At 39.4% G+C, this 17572-nt stretch overlaps 1 protein-coding gene and 1 long non-coding RNA gene across 3 annotated transcripts in view; one reads left to right on the top strand and one right to left on the bottom strand.

The window, feature by feature from the left end:
• The window catches only part of LOC126457005 (triokinase/FMN cyclase-like), a 165880-nt gene extending 153596 nt beyond the window's left edge, over positions 1–12284 (bottom strand). The window contains exon 1 of the mRNA XM_050092973.1: positions 12190–12284. The gene's annotated coding sequence lies outside the window, so the exon portion shown is untranslated. The remainder of the gene's footprint in view (positions 1–12189) is intronic.
• Positions 12285–12417: 133 nt separating this feature from the next.
• Positions 12418–17572, top strand: part of LOC126457006 (uncharacterized) — a 32384-nt gene continuing 27229 nt past the window's right edge. Inside the window, exons 1-2 of one of the 2 annotated variants that reach the window (XR_007585426.1) lie at positions 12418–12514; positions 13886–13941. This is a non-coding gene — a long non-coding RNA (uncharacterized LOC126457006). Of the gene's footprint in view, positions 12515–13885; positions 13975–17572 lie in introns of both variants that reach the window. The other variant, XR_007585425.1, reaches the window with a different exon arrangement.

Raw genomic sequence — 17572 nt, 5'->3', positions numbered from 1 at the left:
TTCCCATTTGCCTATCCTTTTGATGTACACTTAAATTTTCCCCAAAAACCTCGTTCATATCAATTTCAGGCTTCAACCAGCTTTCTGTACCTAGTATTCTGAAACCTTTATTGCTTTTCAGGCGCACTTCAATGTCTGGCATTTTGTTGACTCAGGACCAAGGGGCCATGGTCAGTTTTGGAGACAATGCTGCAAATTGTAAACTTCGTTGAAACTCTGTGCGCAAGGCTGGTTTTCTTACACTTTGCTGCCAGTCACTGGAATGATCCAAGTATGATCTTAGAGCCCAGAGGACAGGCATAGTTTGTTTCATCATGCATGACAATCTGCAGTTGGTTGCACACTGTTCCCTCATTGACTGCTGGAATAGCTTCTTAAACATGTTGAATGAGGCCCCCAGGCATACACACTGAGTATGCCTGGTGCCCTTTCTGGTGCCTTGCTGCCATTTCCCCAAGACTACATTCACAGTGGCACCGACTAAGGTCGTCAGATTCCATCGTTAGATGTCGCTCAATAACAGGGGCAGACAGCTTGGCTGTGGTGCTTCCGATCTCCTTTGTCAGTTGGCGGCAGGGTCAAGAAGGGTAGGTTAGGCCAGAATCTGTTCTGTGTATGAAGTAGGTTAGATTTTAACCTCCAAGGGTAGGTTGGATAGAATGACACTTCTGTGCTTGGAAATGAGTGCTGCAGTTCGGCGTTTCATTTTTTAAACATGGCAAATATGTAAATAAGCTGCATCTGTCTCAAAAGAACGTGACGAGTACTGGTACTGTGCACCGTCATCAGTTATTGGAACTACCAAACAAGAGTTACGAATATATTAAATGGAGGGAATATATGAGATTAAGGGAAAAATGCCAAGGCACAAAAGTTAAAAAACGCTTTAACTTTGTGACACTACTTTGCTTCTCCCACCACTGATAAGCATCAGAAGGAACCACTACCTTTGAATCAAACATACTGTTGTTATTTTTTCCTACTCAGACCTGTATATTACGAAAATATGTAGTTTCAATGATACAATGCATTACGTATCTATCCCAAACACGTTCCCAATATGGTTTATTATACTACAGTGGGAGGATGTGCGACTTCGGTGTACACAGGTTATGCCAGTGAGGTTATGAGCAAATAAAAGTTCAGTTACATGGTGAAAGTAGATGCTGTTTTCTGCTATATGATGCTTGGATAAAATTTGTGTGACAGTAAGCAAGTATTATTTAATTAATGAAAGACAGATTTGTGATTTCACAGCAGCTCACTTTGTTGCAACAATAGTGAAAATTAGTGCAATACTGGTAGAAAATTCAGATAATCAGATTCTAGTATTGAAAACTTCAGTACTCTCTAAACACTTGCTTGGCGAATTTGAGAAAGAAAGTAACAAGGTTTTTGGTGCCAGTATTATTTCAGACTGAGTGTAGCTTTCAATAAAGGAAATTATTTATATCACAGTGTCTTTTTATTGCACTTGCACAAAGCATACCTTCAGAATGCGGCATTGAATAAATGTAGCATTTCGCAGTATTTGGGGTGCAAGACTGAAGATATTAGCTTTTAAATTAGTCTTCAGGGCATCGTAAATAGAATCCAACATATCACACTAAAACTTGTACTTTTCAGAACATTGTATACACAAGAATATTGGAAAGATGTAATCGCCAGATTTCAAATACCGAAGTGTCACTTCTAGTTTTAGCTGAGGTAGAACTTCATCTTTTATGAGGGTATCGCATTTCTTAACAGAGCTCATATCGCACCTCTACAAGTACTTGAAATAAGCTTTCGTTATCTGAAACCGTTTCGCAAATGAGTCTTCGGCTTTACATACTCAAGATAATTAGTGGTGGCCCCGAAAAGCAAGATTACAAACACGGTGTGTTGCTGAATTTATTTGAACTTGTGCAGACATACACTAACTAATTTTCAATGTCTGTCAGTTATCATATGTGTGAAAGATAAAGTTTTGATTTAGAATAAGATACTCCGAACACTTAAAGCACTGAAAGTGGACACGAGTAATACCCACATTTGCAAGCTGCTTCACGTAACAAAATCACCGCCCTTCTGGCATGAAAACGCCAGTAAACAATACTAATAACGCGTAGACAGCAAATGCCTACCTACCTCAACCAAAAAGCGAATCACCACAGTAACTTTAAGCATAAGATACATGCCTTCTCACTTGAACGAAATATTTTATGGGATTATAATTCACACCTAAAATTTCCGATGACGATTTTGAGATAAAAGAAATTATTCAGATAGTGAAGGGAGACGAAAATTTAATAGTCATGGGTGACTGGAACTCGATAGTAGGAAAAGGACGAGAAGGTAACGTAGTAAGTAAATATGGAACGGGATTAAGGAATGAAAGGGGAAGCCACATGGTAGAATTTTGCACAGAGCATAACTTACACATAGCTAAGATTTGGTTCAAGAATTATAAAAGAAGGTTGTATACACAGAAGAAGCCTGGAGATACTGGAAGGTCTCAGACAGATTATATAATGATAAGACAGAGATTCAGGAACCAGGTTTTAAATTGTAAGACATTCCCAGGGGCAGATGTGGACTCTGACCACAATTTATTGGTTATGAACTGTAGATTAAAACTGAAGAAACTGCAAAAAGGTGAGAATGTTGAGGAGATGGGACCTAGATAAACTGACAGAACCAGAGGTCGTAGAGAGCTTCAAGGAGAGCATTAGGGAACGATTGACAAGAATTGGGGAAAGAAATAAAGTAGAAGAAGAATGGGTAGCTTTGAGAGACGAAATAGTGAAGGTTGCAGAGGATCAAGTAGGTAAAAAGGCGAGGGCTAATAGAAATCCTTGGGTAACAGAAGAGATATTGAATTTAATTGATGAAAGGCGAAAATATAAAAATGCAGTAAATGAAGCAGGCAAAAAGGAATACAAACGTCTCAAAAATGAGGTCGACATGAAGTGCAAAATGGCTAAGCAGGGCTGGCTAGAGGACAAATGCAAGGATGTAGAGGCGCACATCACTAGGGGTAAGATAGATACTGTCTACAGGAAAATTAAAGAGACCTTTGGATTAAAGAGAACCACTGGCATTAATATCAAGAACTCAGATGGAAACCCAGTTCTAAGCAAAGAAGCGAAAGCAGAAAGATGCAAGGAGTATATAGAGGGTCTATACAAGGGCGATGTACTTGAGGACAATAGTATAGAAATGGAAGAGAATGTATATGAAGATGAAATAGGAGATATGATACTGCATGAAGAGTCGAAACAAGGCCCCGGGAGTAGACAACATTCCATTAGAACTACTGACAGCCTTGGGAGAGCCAGGGTTAACAAAACTCTACCATCTAATGATCAAGATGTATGAGACAGGCTAAATACCCTCAGACTTCAAGAAGAATATAACAATTCCAATCCCAAAGAAAGCAGATGTTGACAGATGTGAAAATTTTCGAACTATCAGTTTAATAAGTCACAGCTGCAAAATACTAACACGAATTCTTTACAGACGAATGGAAAAACTGGTAGAAGCCGACCTCGGGGAAGATCAGTTTGGATTCCATAGAAATGTTGGAACACGTGAGGCAATATGGACCCTATGACTTACCTTAGAAGAAAGATTAAGGAAAGGCAAACGTACGTTTCTAGCATTTGTAGACTTAGAGAAAGCTTTTGACAATGTTGACTGGAATACTCTCTTTCAAATTCTGAAGGTGGCAGGGGTAAAATACAGGGAGCGAAAGGCTATTTACAATTTGTACAGAAAGCAGATAGCTGTTATAAGAGTCAAGGGGCATGAAAGGAAAGCAGTATTTGGGAAGGGAGTGAGACAGGGTTGTAGCCTATACCTGATGTTATTCAATCTGTATATTGAGTAAGCAGTAAAGGAAACAAAAGAAAAAGTAGGAATTAAAATCCATGGAGAAGAAATAAAAACTTTGAGGTTCGTCGATGACATTGTAATTCTGTCAGTGACAGCAAAGGACCTGGAAGTGCAGCTGAATGGAATGGACAGTGTCTTGAAAGAAGGATATAAGATGAACATCAACAAAAGCAAAACGAGGATAATGGAATGTAGTCTGATTAAATCAGGTGATGCTGAGGGAATTAGATTAGGTAATGAGACACTTAAAGTAGTAAAGGAGTTTTGCTATTTGGGGAGCAAAATAACTGAGGATGGTCGAAGTAGAGAGGATATAAAATGTAGACTGGCAATGGCAAGGAAAGCGTTTCTGAGGAAGAGAAGAGAAATTTGTTAACATGACGCATAGATTTAAGTGTCAGGAAGTCTTTTCTGAAAGTATTTGTATGGAGTGTAGCAATGCATGGAAGTGAAACGTGGACGGTAAATAGTTTAGACAAAAAGAGAATAGAAGCTTTGGAAATGTGTTGCTACAGAAGAATGCTGAAGATTAGATGGGTAGATCACATAACTAATGAGGAGGTATTGAATAGAATTGGAGAGAAGAGAAATTTGTGGCACAATTTGACTAGAAGAGGGGATCGGTTGGTAGGGCATATTCTGAGGCATCAAGGGATCACCAATTTAGCATTGGAGGGCAGCGTGGAGGAAAAAAATCGTAGAGGGAGGCCAAGAGATGAAAACACTAAACAGATTCAGAAGGATGTAGGTTGCAGTAGGTACTGGGAGATGAAGAACCTTGCACAGAATAGAGAGGAGCATGGAGAGCTGCATGAAACCAGCCTCTGGACTGAAGACCACAACAACATCACGATTATGATACTTTTATCATCAGGATGCCATAAACACACTCTTTCTTGATTCAAACCTACAAGTTTTCATAGTACGTGAGAACGTCGTTGGATTTGACTGAAGAAAACAAACATCTGAATTTCACCGAATATCGTCCGAAGTCTATACGTTCGGGCAATGAGATTGGCTACAGAGTGACAGCGCTCATAGTGGCGCACTGATTTGAAAAGATCGGCCGTTGGCGGAATAGACCGACAATTGTGCTACTGTGACTGCAGTTTAAGAGGAGCCATCATTCATCATACGTTTGAACTTCCGACGATTAACAGACCCTTACGCTTCTGCGTTTGCCACCTCTTGACACTGGACAAAACAGCTTTCCCCAAAACCAGTGAAGTGAGTCCCTCTGGTTCAATTTCTGTTTGAGCACCTCGAACTTGTTGGGTAGAGGGACTGGTGTAGCACCTCGAGTCCTCCTTGGTCCCCATCCACCCTGTACAGGTAGCCTAGATCTACCATTGAAACGCCAGCTGCACTCTAGTGGATGACTAATGTTAGATCCTGAACTTTCCGCACAGGAGACAGGATTCACAGGACAGGATACACTAGTGGAAATCAGTATAAAGGTATGGGTATTTGTAGGAAAATTAAACATTGTCGGTTGGATATTTGTGCACAGTGTATGTGACAATGCCACACTGAAAACAATTCTCATGTGATGAGAAAGCATAAGTCAATGCGTACAATCAAATGAAAGTCTCTAATCGTCAGATCGCCAAGTTGAACCACTGAAGTGCAATGATTGACAATTTCGTTAGACTGGGTGCACGATAGGGACAGAGAGGAAAACATGGGCAAGGTAGAAAATAATCTGACGCATGGAAAGTGTTACTTTTGGGCAAAGCAAGGGCCACAAACCATTATCCTTTTCAACTTGTTGCTGATTTACAGTTGCCAGTAACTGTCAGGCATCTACGACAAATTCTGTGACATAACAAATATCTAGCATTCAAGAAACGACTGCAGAAACCTGCAATAACACCCAAACATAAACAGGCTAGATTGAAACTTGTTGAAAAATATATATCATGGACTTCAGAATGGAATAACGTGACCTACACTGGTGACAAGAAGTTCAGTTTTTGATGGGCTGGATGAATTACAATATTGTTGGTGTGATCTGAGAACAGAACAGCAGGTAAGACTAGCAGAAATTTTGGTAGTAGAAGAGTTATGACTTAGGCAGCCTTCTGCGCTAAAGGCAAATTATGCATTACTTGGCTGGACACTAGAATGAACTCTAACAAGTACACTGAGATGTTAGAGACGGAACTGATTAGAATTTATGACAACCTAAGGGACGAAATCGTTATGTTTCAGCAAGATATATTGTGCATGTTGATGGTACAACCAAAAAGTGTTTTGAAGATAAAGACGTCGATGAACTGCCCTAGCCTGCACGTAGCACGGATTTGAGCCCCATGGAAAGCCTTTTGGGAATATTTCCAAGACGTGTTTATTACGATGGAAGATAATTAGAGGCCGTATGTAAACTGGAATGAGTGATATGAGAAGAGTGGGGACAGTTTCTCTCCAAGAACTACAAACCTTAACCAATGCCGAAGAGAATTTCTGACGTAATTAAGAAGAACAGAGTTTGGAAAGTGTAGTAACAATGCAATAATACGACACGACAGTGAGGACCGTTACGCCAATTTACATCCAAGAGATGCTAAGCCTCATTTTGTTACTCGTGTTACGAAATAAATTATGTAATTCCGTCGCGATTGTTTGTGTCTTACGTGTATCTACTACCTTCATAATAAACTCGATACATGTTGTTCCAGACACTGTAAATTACTTCCGTGGTATCCCTGCTTTTATACTGATTTCCTTTAGTGTAGCACTTGAGGCTTGAGGTACCTTTGGTGTTGTTGATTTCCGCCAATCAGTGCGCGTCCTAAAAGTCTACCCCCCCCCCCCCCCCTCCCCACTTTTCCAATTTTCGCAAATAAGCAAAAAGTACTAGACACCTTGTATAAATATTTGGTAAGTGCTTATCAAAATAAGATAGGAACATAATTTTGTGTGTGTCTTCTACGCTTTCCATTATGGTGAACAAATCGTTTCCGAAGGTTATTTATTTGACTTATTTGTACGATTTGTTCATAACAGCAAACGAAAATATGTATTTAAGACAGTTTCAACAAAGAAAATACATACATTCATCCATTAAGAGTAAATAATTTGTAACATTTGAACCTACATGGAATGGGCTTTCACAGAAATAAATTATGCTGCTGTGATTTAAGTTTGGGGAATACTTTTACGTATATTAAGACTATAATAATCTCTTGTCAATATGACCTCAGCAGGCATTTCTACTGCCCATTAGACGAGGTCTATCTAGTCTGCATATGGTCAGCCACACTCCAGTTCGCTGGCTTACCACAATCTGTCGGGCTGGATCCAGTTAAACCAGGGTTAGTTGGTATCAGGAGAATTCTACCATTTACAAGGGTCTATCTTGACTTGTAAACTTTTCGTGACGTTAGGATGAAAATAATAGTAACGAGTAGTTATCCAGGAAGTGACAGCAAGTAGGAACATACTGCAGTATCATCATGAATGAACAACTGCAGCTCAGTAACACGTTGATGGCTTCAAGCTCCCGTCACTCATGGCCCTTAACAGCTGTTTACAAACTGCGCGTATTGCGTGGAGGATCTCATTTTCCTCAAACACACTCTCTTATGTCACTTATGCAGCACTATATGTTTAGAGTACTGTCCAGTTGTCACATCGTAATGAAAGTCATCCAACATGCATAACCCTTTTAGATGTCATGTTTTATTTTACATCAGAGTTTTTGTTTACAGTCTAAATAAATTTGGTAGCTACGTACTACTTTTCATATTCTTGAAGCAACAGTCTCTGTTCCTAGAGAAAAAAGAATTATGCATTGTGCCTGTAATTGTTCTAACGAAGTTATGCTTTTTATAGAATTTCTGTTGTAATGTACTTTACGACAAGGGCTTTTAAATAACTTGATTATCATTATGTAATACGTAAAATATTTCGCGTACTAGATTGCACTGTTAAAGGTAGGCATACAATGTTTGTTTAGTACGCATTACTTCGTAAATTTTTATATATAAGCCATGCGCAATTTCTGCCAGTTCATTTTATGTAAGCCGCTCAGCATGCTTTTGCACATTGCTTGTGCAGAACACATGTAGTGCCCTATACGCAGAAGTTACCTTAACTTACACGAGTCTAGTACTTTAGTCAGTTGACAAGTTATGTCTGTAAACTTAACGTTGTTTTTATCTGAACTTGTTATTTTATTGACTCGGAGGTGAACTTAGACAAGAGACAAGCGGCTTTATTCTAACGTACCTTTTCAACGCTTTATGTAATGCGCGCGCGCTTGTGTGTGTGTGTGTGTGTGTGTGTGTGTGTGTGTGTGTGTACTCGTATAAACCAATGTGTAATTTCTAGGTGGTACAATCTTCTTCTGAAGAAAATAATTTCATAACTATCGAAACCTATGTTACGCAACGGGTTGGCTGATTCCTTCATTCTTTCCAATATTATCGCTTCACAAATGGTGTTGACAGCCATGTTCAAGATTTTAAAATGGAATGAAGGGTATTAAACTCGTTTTGCAACGCTTGTACGAGGTGTGGCTAGAAAAAAACCGGACTAGTACTGGTGAAACAATAAAACGAATGCAATAAGGCTCAAAGTCGCGTGGCCTGTCACGTGACTCCCGCTCCGCCTACTGCTCGAGTTTCATCTGCCTCCTGCACTCAGTCTGCCCGTGGCGTCTGTTTTAAGTAGTTGACGTTTTGTCTGTGCGTCGGAAAATGTTGAGTGTACAGAAAGAACAGCGTGTTAACATCAAATTTTGTTTCAAACTAGGAAAATATGCAAGTGAAACGTTTGTAATGTTACAACAAGTGTACGGCGATGATTGTTTATCGCGAACACAAGTGTTTGAGTGGTTTAAACGATTTAAAGATGGCCGCGAAGACACCAGTGATGACACTCGCACTGGCAGACCATTGTCAGCAAAAACTGATGCAAACATTGAAAAATCGGTAAACTTGTTCGACAAGATCGCCGTTTAACAATCAGAGCAGTGTCTGAGTTAACAGGAGTTGACAAGGAAAGTGTCAGGCAGATTCTTCATGAAAGTTTCGACATGAACAAAGTGTGTTGAAAAATGGTTCCAAAGTGTCTCACAATTGAACAGAAGGAACGCCGAAGAATGATTTGTTCTGACATCCTGGAAAACATTGAAAGTGATCCCACCTTCTTACAAAATGTTATTACTTGCGATGAATCGTGGTTTTTTACTTACAATCCCGGAACTAAACGCCAATCGATGCATTGGAAACCTCCTGGTTCTCCACGACAAAAAAAGCACGAATGTCAAAATCGAAATTCAAGGCAATGATGATTGTTTTTTTTGACATCAAAGGGATTGAGGGATTGTGCACATTGATTGGGTACCAGAGGGACAAACAGTGAATCAGCATTACTACATTAGCGTTCTGGCTACCCTACGTGAGCGAGTACGGAGAAAACGGAACGATTTGTGGAGAAAAAAGTCATGGATCCTTCACCAAGACAATGCCCCAGCTCACAGTGCGTTGTCAGTGAAGACGTTTTTGGCAAAACACAACATTCCCATCTTAGATCATCCACCCTACTCACCTGATTTGGCCCCCTGTGACTTTTTTCTTTTCCCTAAAGTCAAGTCAGCTTTGAAAGGAACTAGATTTGAGACTGTTGAAGCAGTAAAAGAAAAAGCGACGGAAGTAATGTATGGACTTACCGAAAATGATCTGCAGCATTGCCATGAACAGTGGAAAATTCGTATGGAGCGGTGTAGAGACCGAGGAGGAGAGTACATTGAAGGAGGTAACATGAAATTGTAAATAATTGTAACAAAATGTTTTTTTCCAGCATTAGTCCAGCTTGTTTCTAGCCGCACCTCGTATAGGGAAGCGTAGGCTATATTACAGAATACATTACATTTCTCACTATCACCAAGTGTGTTGTATAGATCTTCACAGTCTGTATTCTGCAAATAATTTTAAAGTCTTAACGCCTCCTACTCCCGTTTTTAACTAAACTGAATACACGAATAATATACCCGTAGTGAAAATACCATGAAAATATTCCCCTTTTTGCACAAAATTCTGAGCCAAGAATGAGTATCAAGCGATCTGACTTCCAATCGATTTAGGGTATATTCAGAAGTAAGATGTGTTTAGAGAGCAACAAAAAATATAAAAGGAGTTTGAACATATGTGTGTCTGAATGAAACATTATAATCACACCTTTTAATTTCCTAGGATATCTATAAGCGACTGTGTTTTCCTCGAAAGAAAGGATAAGCGACGTGAGCATGTAAGACGTTACTTCACTTCGTAAACTGCAGAAAGTATTCACAATGAACCTCAAATACACTAACAACTCTAAACATGTATCCAGCAAGAAGTCTCGACGTTCACATAAGCACTAACTTACCTGCTGTAAAATCCAGCCAAATAATTTAAAAGAAAAAAAAAGATCTGTTATAGTCTGTCACTATTGCAAATGGATTCCCAATAAAACGTCTTTTTCAAATTAAAGTTTTATTGTGTGTGTCTTTTGCAACGCTAACTCTATGATACATTCGTAGATGTCAATTGGACCACTTGTTCCATTTTCAAAATAGCTTCATTTGTTAATCTTAACGTGAACAATGCAGATCTTAAATAACTTTTGATCGATTTCAATTGTAAATTGCTCTCTTGACCTATCCAATATCATATGTACAGCTGTACAATACTATGATTGTCTGGATCAATAAAAATACAATACAATATAGAGAATGTTCTCTCACAACTCCTTACAGAAACTGTGAGGAACATTCACAGCATTATGACTATATTGTGTAACCCTTCTGTAAGTTTGGCCTCAAAACTAAACCATTATAAACCCAATGGGCAGGAAACAATAATTTCCTTACAGTCTGTTGTAGCTGCGAAAGCTCGTAGATGCATGCACTGAAAGTCTTCTCTGTGAACACCTTGGCTGCATTTCTCATCGTCGTCGCGCAGCACTATTGCAGGCCTTAGGAAGACATATTTTAGTCCAAATTATGGAGCTAGTGCAACCTGTCTCGAATTTCAGCAGTTTATCTAATGAAGCAACAAGTTCTCGTTTTAAATCGTCTTCGCACGAAAAGTCTTCATCTCTACTTCCGTCGCCAGAAAAGTATCGCCTCCTAATTCGTCTTGGATGTTCAACAGAAATGCCAAGTTCTTGACACATGCTTTTAGCCAACTTAAAGCCTCATCTACAAATTCCTTTCGTTTCTCTTCCAACATCTTCTGTAAGGCATTTATTTTCTGAGCCCACTAATATGCGGTAAGACCCTCTGTTTGCAAATAATTTTGGGGACCGTTCACTTCACGTAGCATCAGTTGCCAGCAACCCAAGAAATGTAGAAACGAAAATGATTGTTTCGCGACTAGCAAAATTCCTTGCTTCCGTTTGTGAGTTCAGGCTTTCGTCTATTTCTGTTAGGTTTTCTAGCGTTGTCAACATTTCTTTGCAATGATTACTGCATTGCCTCCTGCACTCCAGCATCGTCTTCGAACTCTTGCCTGTAGAAGCAATCAGAAGATTCCATCGGTGTGTGGACATTGAAAAGAAGCATAACAATGTTCCAATGTGACGAAGTAAGTTACTAAAATCAGCCCTACCGAAGCCACATGAAAGCAAACTAGGTTCACCTGCATTAGGACTGATCTGTTTTATTCGTTGCTGCACACCTGTCTCTCTTCTGCCCATTGCAGCAGCATTAAGCTTCCCCTCTACAATTCATAATGACAAGTCCATCAGAGTTGAGCTTGCTTAGTATCATCTCACTAATACCTGTTTCTCCAGTTCTAAAAAGTTGCCTCTATTGGCTCTGGCATCACTTCCCTGTGACTAAGTAGCGCAAAATTTTGTTTTGCGTGGAATCTTATTGTATTAAACATTCTGGTAAGAATTCAATGCCATTTTTAATATCCTTTGCCACTACTTCATGCTATTTTTTTAATAACAGTCTGTCCTATTTGAAGCGTTGCTTCCAGCTCCTTCCATTTGGTAAAATTTTGGTTGATTGTAGCACTTGATATGTGTTTGGCGGCTTTGGGGTTCAACATTTTACAAACAGCTATCTAGTTTTGTGAATTAAAGTATTTTATGGACCGTTTGAGCCCACAGTAATATCTCATTTGTTAGTTAGAAATTTGATTTGGGGTCACTTGAACCCAATCACAAGAAAAATCAGTGGGCTCAAGAAAGCCCACTTTTGCATGTCATGTTAACAAGTTTTTAATTCAATGTGTTTATAAGGTTTACTTTATAAAAATATTAAACTGACTACGGATAAAATTGTAAAAGGTGTGAAATATGAAAAATAAGATCGCTTACCAACAAGCTATCCTTTGATGGTGCTCGTACACAAGAAAGTTGAGGAGTAAACGAAACAATTTTTCAGTGTAACAAACGAACCGGAAAAGAGCCTCTGGTGGCCAGTATATGAACTAACTAACCTAAATATACTAACGACACGGCTGCTACCTATCGGAAAATCATACTACTAACTCTCTCATCCGTATGTCTCTGGCAACAGACCAAACCTGTTTTTCCGTTTTGGACTGAAGATAACCCTTAGCGGTCAAGTAACCATAGCTTAGGTCAAATATTACAACTTTATTGAACCACTTCCACTTGCCCAGTTGCCTTGAAATACTGCGTAAGTATCTCTGTAGTCCCAATAACAATATAGTTACCTGATCTAATAACTATTCAGGCAGGAGTTTCAGCTTGTTCATCGGTGTTTATCAGCACCAGCATAATCAGAATTGCCATGCCTGGTGGGGGCGACATAGAGCAGGCGAAATTGTGTGGGTTAGCCACTCATTTAGGATAGATAGCTCAGGGATGAAATTTTTGAGAACGTACGTTTGGAGCACAGCATCGTATGTTAGTGACACTTGGACTGTGGAAAACCACAACAGAAGATAATTGAAGCATTTGAGATGTAGTGCTACAGACGAATGTTGAAAATTATATGGACTTGCAATGTTTGTATCATCAGCAAACAAAACGAACTTGGCATCCGATAATGTTACTGATGGAAGGTCATTGATGTATACAAGAAAAAGAAAGGGCCCTAAAATGGAACCTTGTGGAACCTCATATGTCATTAGTTCCCAGTTGGATGATGCCTGATAGCTTGATACATGTCTCTTTCCTAATAACACCCTTTGTTCCCTGCCAGAGATATAAGATGTGAACCATTTTGCAGCATTTCCTGTTACACTATAGTGTTCTAATTTACTTAAAAGGATATTGTGATTTACACAGTCAAATGCCTTTGACAGATCACAAAATATACCAGTTGCTTGCAATTTTTTGTCTAATGAATTAAGCACATTTTCACTGCAGGTGTAGATAGCCTTTAGAAATCTGAACTGTGACTTTGAGAGTATGTTATTTTAGATAAGATGGTTATACATCTGATTATACATAACTTTTTCTAAAAATTTTGAGAATGCTGGCAAAAGTGAATTTGGACGGAAATTTGATGCTATTTCTTTATCTCCCTTCTTAAACAGTGGCTTAACTTCAGCATATTTCAACCATTCAGGAAATATTCCACTGATACATGACTGGTTACACAGATAGCTTATTATGTTACCTAACTCAGAATCACATTCTTTAATTAATCTTGTTGATATTTAATCATACCCACTAGATGTTTTTGATTTTAAAGATTTTATGATGGACATTATTTCTGCTGGGGTAGTGAGGGTCAAATTAATATTATGGAAGTTACTTGAAATGTCTGGTCTGAGGTATTCCATAGCAGCATCTACAGAACCTGACAAACCCATATTTTCTGTAACTGTTATAAAATGTTTGTTAAAAAGTTCTGCAACACTATACACATCTGTCACCAATGTATCATTTACTCTTATGCTATTTGCCCCTCTTCATGTCTGGTTCTACTGGTCTCCTCCTTCACTGTATCCCATATTGCCTTTATTTTGTTATCTGATGTGACTATCTTTTCCATGTAATATATTTTTTGACAGATACAGTTTTCTTTTTGTTTTACAAGATACCCCTACTCCTTGAGTAATCCATGGCTTCTTCGTAGTCTTTGCTCTAACCGTGGTAAGTTTTGGGGGAAAACAGTGTTCTAATAAGGTAAGCACAGATTTTATATCCTGTACAGTATTAACATTTAACAGAAGGAACTGCATGTCATGGTCTGAGAGGCCATTGACTATTGGTTTTGTAATATAATTTTGTTCATTGGACTTTTCTGTAAAGATATTATCAATGGCTGTTTTTGAGCCATTGGTTACCATAGTGGGGAACTTTACTGTGGGACTGAAGTTGAATGATAATGTTACTAACTCAAACAAGTTCTTATTGGGAGAGTCTTCAAGGAAATCTACATTGAAATCACCAGCAACCACTATTTTTTTTGTTTTTGGTTGTTAAATGTGCCAGTACAGCTTCAAGGTGGTTTACAAACATATTAAAGTTATTATGAAGGATTTTTTGTGAGCTGCTGCCAGCTTGTCTCTGTCCCATAGTATAGGTGTCACAGAGCTTTTCCCCTGGAGGATGACAGATTCACACCTTCCCAGCATATGATGATGAAGGTATCATTATTCATTAGAGCATATTGAAGACACTCACCACAGCACTCCTCGAACACCCACCAACTCTTTCCGCTGCCAAAATGCTCGTGCTAGTCCTCTGGGTCATTACAATCTGCCTTTGGTGAAACTCAGATAGATTGCATGCCTTCCCCATTTTATGCACAGACAGCATGCTCACTAATACTGCATTCACTTTGCATGTGTCTTACTAGCAGTCATTCCACACCATGTGATGCTGCTATCGCCTGGAGGGATGTGTATCAATAGGAGGTCTATGGTCATAATGTTCTGGCTGATCATTGTATACCATTAATTATGCCATGGATACAAAGATTTCATACTAATCTGACTTCACCTCATCCTAACATCTGTTTTTTAAATGTTTGCATTTTCATGATGTACAAATGTTTTAATTACTTTTAATACATGTTTCATATTGTAATTAGGTACCTAATACTACAATGGGATCATATGCATTTTACAAATATTAAGCAATATATATACCATGGGACAGACTTCAATAAAGCATATGACAGCATAGTGAGAGAGGAGATTGTAGGATAATGTCAGAATATGGGATACTAAACAGTGTGTGCTGGAATCAAAGTGTAGAGTGAAAGACAGGAGGAGTTCTCAGAAACATCTGAGGTAAAAACAGGAATGAGACAGAGAGATATTATATCACCAGTCGTGTTGAGTTTGGAACTCAACAACACCATGATGAGAGTAACACGAGAATGTGCAGGAGTCACCGTAGAGGAAACTATAAATATTCTGGCTTTCAGGATGATGTTGGGGCGATAGGAAAGAGCATGGAAGACCTGGAGAAAATGGGAACTGTACTGATGGAAGAAGCTAAGAAAGTAGGTCCAAGCATAAATGAAAATAAAACAAATTTCATGGTAATAGGAAGAAGAACTCAATTAGGACCAAACCATCTAACAATCAGGAACCTGACAATACAGGAGACAGATATGTTCACGTACCTCGTTATCAACATCAATGAACAAAATCTTATTGAACAAGAGATCGTAATGAGAATTCAAGCTAGGGGAAGTTACTATCTAGGAAGGCAAAAACAAGAATATACCGAGCTATCATTAAACCAGTAGTGTGTGCTACGCAAGTGAGACATGGACCCTGACAAGAAAAAGAACACAGAAAAAAAGCTCATCACTTTTGAAAATAAAGTTCAGAGAAAAATATAGGAATCAGTGAAAGAAAATGAACACTGGAGAATAAGGAAAAACAGAGAACTAAAGACAGTTACACACACTACCTGACATAATAGCGAGTGCAAAAACTGAAAGACTGAGGTGGTACAGACATGTGAGGAGGAGAGATGAGAACACAGTAATAAAGGGAGTGATGGATGGTGGAACTGAAGGTACGAGACCACTAAGATGGCTGGTAATGAGATGGAAGGATAATACCGTGCAAGACATGAAGATACTGGATCTGGGAGATGAAGATGCAACTGACTGGAAGGTGTGGAAGGCTGGAATAAGTGAGGCCACGGACTGGCTGCAGTTTGTGTGGCCTGCAGCATAAGTAAGTAAGGGATAAGCCATGGAGAGATAGAGGTTGTATTACTCACATCCCCATCCCCCCCCCCCCCCCCCCCCCCCGCTTTTTAAACTCTTATACTTTTATGGTGCGGGAATAATTTCTCAACTAGGGTCATTTTGTTACAGTCACAAATGCGTACATATTTCCTGGTAGTTAAATTCAGTGATAGATTTTTCATTTTGCTGCTCTAGACTAATATAAGGCTTTTGGGCATATGCCAGTTTCATATTACTGGTACATTAGTTCAATAAAACTGATTAGTGATTGACAGTCAAATCACACATGTTGCAGTAAAATAAATAAATAATTACAGTTTTGTATGACACAATTAAGCCGGGTGATGCTGAGGGAACTGGATTAGGAAATGAGACTCTTAAAGTAGTAAAGGAGTTTTGCTATTTGGGGAGCAAAATAACTGACGATGGTCGAAGTAGAGAGGATATAAAATGTAGACTGGCAATGGCAAGGAAAGCGTTTCTGAAGAAGGAAAATTTGTTAACATCAAATATTGATTTAAGTGTTAGGAAGTCGTTTCTGAAAGTATTTGTATAGAGTGTAGCCATGTATGGAAGTGAAACATGGACGATGAATAGTTTAGACAAGAAGAGAATAGAAGCTTTCGAAATGTGGTGCTACAGAAGAATGCTGAAGATTAGATGGGTAGATCAGGTAACTAATGAGGAGGTTTTGAATAGAACTGGGGAGAAGAGGAGTTTGTGGCACAACTTGACTAGAAGAAGGGATCGGTTGGTAGGACATGTTCTGAAGCATCAAGGGATCACCAGTTTAGTACTGGAGGGCAGCGTGGAGGGTAAAAATCGTAGAGGGAGACCAAGAGATGAATACACTAAGCAGATTCAGAAGGATGTAGGCTCCAGACTGGGAGATGAAGAAGCTTGCACAGGATAGAGCAGCATGGAGAGCTGCATCAAACCAGTCTCAGGTCCGAAGACCACAACAACAACGACAAAATTAGAATGATTTTACCCTTGGTGTCTCAAATTGTTACACTGTGTGTATCCTCAAACTTCTCCCAGCCCCCCACCCCCTGTGGGTCAGGGGTTAGAATAGGGCCAAGTTATTCCTGCCTGTCATAAGAGGTGACTAAAAGGACACTCACTTGTTTTGGCCTTTATGTGATGGTCCCCAGTACGGTTCGACCTCCATTTTTCAAAATTTGTCTAAGAGTGAGCCAATTGGGGAAGAGTGCCTTACATGGTGTATAGTGTTTATCATGTGCTGAGACCTCTTGCATCCTTCGTTGACGTTGATCTGCACTTCTGTTCGTTCTCCAGCTGTTGGGTGAGGTCACCCTCCTGGGTGCGCTGTTGACTATAATGGACTCCTTAGCTTGTTTGCACCTGATATCCAGCATGGCAGCCAGTACGTTGTGGTGGGGCCGCCAAGTTCCCTGTTGATAGTAGCCCCCTGAGCACATAGGGATCGCTCTGTAGATGCCTGCGCCGTTAATTCCCCATGTATGTCAAGGAGTAGATGCCCATCACCCTGGGGCATTGGGACTCCTGTCAGTGGCCAGGCTGCCAGGTGGCCTTTACTTCAGCGGG

Source organism: Schistocerca serialis, chromosome 2, assembly GCF_023864345.2.
Source record: "Schistocerca serialis cubense isolate TAMUIC-IGC-003099 chromosome 2, iqSchSeri2.2, whole genome shotgun sequence".
Lineage (NCBI taxonomy): Eukaryota > Metazoa > Arthropoda > Insecta > Orthoptera > Acrididae > Schistocerca > Schistocerca serialis.
Note: the sequence above shows the minus strand (reverse complement) of the source record. Positions and strands in the feature narration are given on the sequence as shown.